Below are 2,897 nucleotides of genomic sequence, written 5' to 3' on the forward strand. Positions count from 1 at the left end.
TATATACATATAGTCTCGGGACATGGAGTAGAGAGCGGGAACGGATTCAATGGAATTGTAATAGATAAGCATGATATCGGGGGTGGGAGGGCAATAGATGGGGGGAGGGGGGTTGTTACTTTGTGAGGGCGAAAAGGGTAACTATTGCATTGTTCTGTACACCTGAAACTAACAATAAAAAAAATAAATTAAAATAAAAAAGAATGTCATATAGTTGAAATCATAAAGTATGTAGCCTTGTCATATTGGCTTTTTCACTTAGTAATATGCATTTAGTGTTTCTCTGTGTCTTTTTGTGGATTGATAGCACATTTCTTTTTATTGCTGAATAATATTTCATTGTATGGATGTACCACAGCTCATTCATTCACCCACTGAAGGCCATCTTGGTTGTGTCAAAGTTTGGGCAATTATGAATACAATAGTTAATTTTTAATACAGAACTTTATTCCCGTATGACCCTCTCACTCCCCAACCTCTTTTGATAGCATAAGAGGCAGATACAGCACTAGAGGTGTATTAAAGGACCATCATCCTTTAATGACCCACAACAAACAGAATTCTTATGACTCATGGAGCACTTTTGGCCCACTGTTACACCTGGTTCTCCAAAATTACTTTAGATCAAGGATTATTGAGCATGAGAAGTGTCAGATAGCTTCCCCAAGGCTCACCAGAAAATGGAACTCATTCAGTGTCTCTGCATCCCTTTTGGCCAGAACCATATCCTCTTGCTTCCCTGCTCTCCAACATTGTGTTGAGAGTAGATTTCCTCCATGTTTGAGGTGAACACTTGACTGTGCCATTTTCCCACCAGTCTACCCATCTTCTTTCACTTTTCCCTCAATGTTGTATTTAATTTTTCCTTTAATCACTCATCATGTTTCTCTGAGGTCTAGTTCTAGTTTCTCCCTAAGTTTGGGAAAATATCAAGCAAAAGAATGGATGTCGATTGAGGATTGACCCCAAACCAGGTGCAGATGGAGGAACACTTGGTTGGGTCATCATACCTGCTAAAGCAGCCATTCCCTTTAGGATGGAAGTTTGGGGATATCTGGCTGGCTGTATGGTGGGTCTACATGGTAGTCAAAACAATTTTAGTTGCTCTCCCAGGTAATGGTTAGACTTTATCATCCTGGCTCTTAGCTAGCTACTTCTAAGGTTTCGACAAAATCCTGGGCATTTACATCAGTCCAAGAATGTGACCTCCACAAACTGCTCTCCTTCTAAGCAGTCTCTTCACATCTTCCCTTCTGTAGAATCTTGGAAGGTAACGTCACACTGACCTCAATGCTGGGGGAATGGGCGGGGGATGGATGGGAACAGCAGTAGGAGTGAGAAAAGGCGCAGTCTTCTGAATCGCAACCTCTTGGGATCTAGTCCCAGCTTTCCCACCTGCCCGCCAGGACACTGTGTGAGCCAATGAGTTTACTTAGCTACAAAATTGAAAGTGCTACTACTAGCAATACCTACCTTGGAAAATTGTTGTGAGAATTAAAAAAAAAGTTAGAAAGGACCTAGAATTGTGCCCGGCACAAAACCATCATTAATGTTAATGAGGTAAGATGAAAAACATTTTCTCCTCCAAATGCTCAAAATCCCTGTGAAAATGACAGTGCATAGAAAGATGCTGGACAGCTGTTTGCTTTGAGGAAATTCATCGAGGGAAAAATAAGACATTGTTCCCACTTACGAACAGCTTTTGTAAGTAACTTGGGCAATCCCTCCAAAAACAATCTCTTCCATATCCTTTGAAACTAACCAGATTTTATGATTAAATATTTATCATATTTGCTGAAATGTTCATTTTAGGGGCTATAATACATCAAATCTAATTCTATGTGTTTATAAAGTATTTCGCACATAATTTTAAAAGAATTTGAGACAGTTTACAGTAAAAGCCATATTTATAATTCCAATTAATGATACATTAAGGCTAGATTTCTATATGGTTAACATTTTTAAAGCACATAGGGTTCTCTTATGTAATTAACACACACAGTCCATTCATAATTGACATTTGAATGAGTTGCAGTGTGAAAAACCATTTTCCTGCAAGACAGTAAACTAGAGCTAGTTTGTTCTGTGCCTTTAAGCAGCTGTGTGACTTCAGGTAAGCCTTGCTGTTTGAACTTCAATTCCATCATTGTAAACCTAAGCATCTGAAAGAGTTCTATGATGCCAGTTATCCCTCCAAAATATTATAAGTTAAGAATGAAAGGCATTAGTTGAAATTATTGCAAGGATTTAAAATTACTGTCTTCACAGTCTTGTCTTGAGACATGTTGTTTTCATCTCTATGATATATACATACACATAAGAGTGTGTAATTTTATGAAAGAAATTGATTAGGAATACAATCCCAGGGTGCTCTGGCATACAAGGTCAGACAATTAAGTTTATGAACTTGTTGCAACAATGTTGCTAGCCATTTTTTTTATATCAGAGGGATTATTCATTATAAATTTGTAGCAACCAGGCAAACAGTTAATCAAGTTTATTATTTGGAAGTGCTGAAAATGCTGCATGAAAAAGTTAGATGAAAACGACCTGAGCTTCTCACCAACAATTCATGGGTCTTACATCACGACAATGCACCAACTCATATGGAACATCTGTGAGGGAGTTTTTAGCCAGGAAACAAATAACTGTATTGGAACATCCTCTCTACTCACCTGATCTGGCCCCCAATATCTTTTTTCTTTACCTAAAAATAAAGGAAATATTGAAAGGAGGGAATTTTGATGACACTGAGGACATCAAGGGTAATACTATGACAGCTGTGATGACAATTCCAGAAAGAGTTCCAAAATTGCTTTGATGAGTGGACTAGGTGCTGACAATGGTGCATAGCTTCCCAAGGGGGGTACTTTGCAGGTGACTGTAGTGATATTCAA

Source organism: Hipposideros armiger, unplaced genomic scaffold, assembly GCF_001890085.2.
Source record: "Hipposideros armiger isolate ML-2016 unplaced genomic scaffold, ASM189008v1 scaffold_490, whole genome shotgun sequence".
Lineage (NCBI taxonomy): Eukaryota > Metazoa > Chordata > Mammalia > Chiroptera > Hipposideridae > Hipposideros > Hipposideros armiger.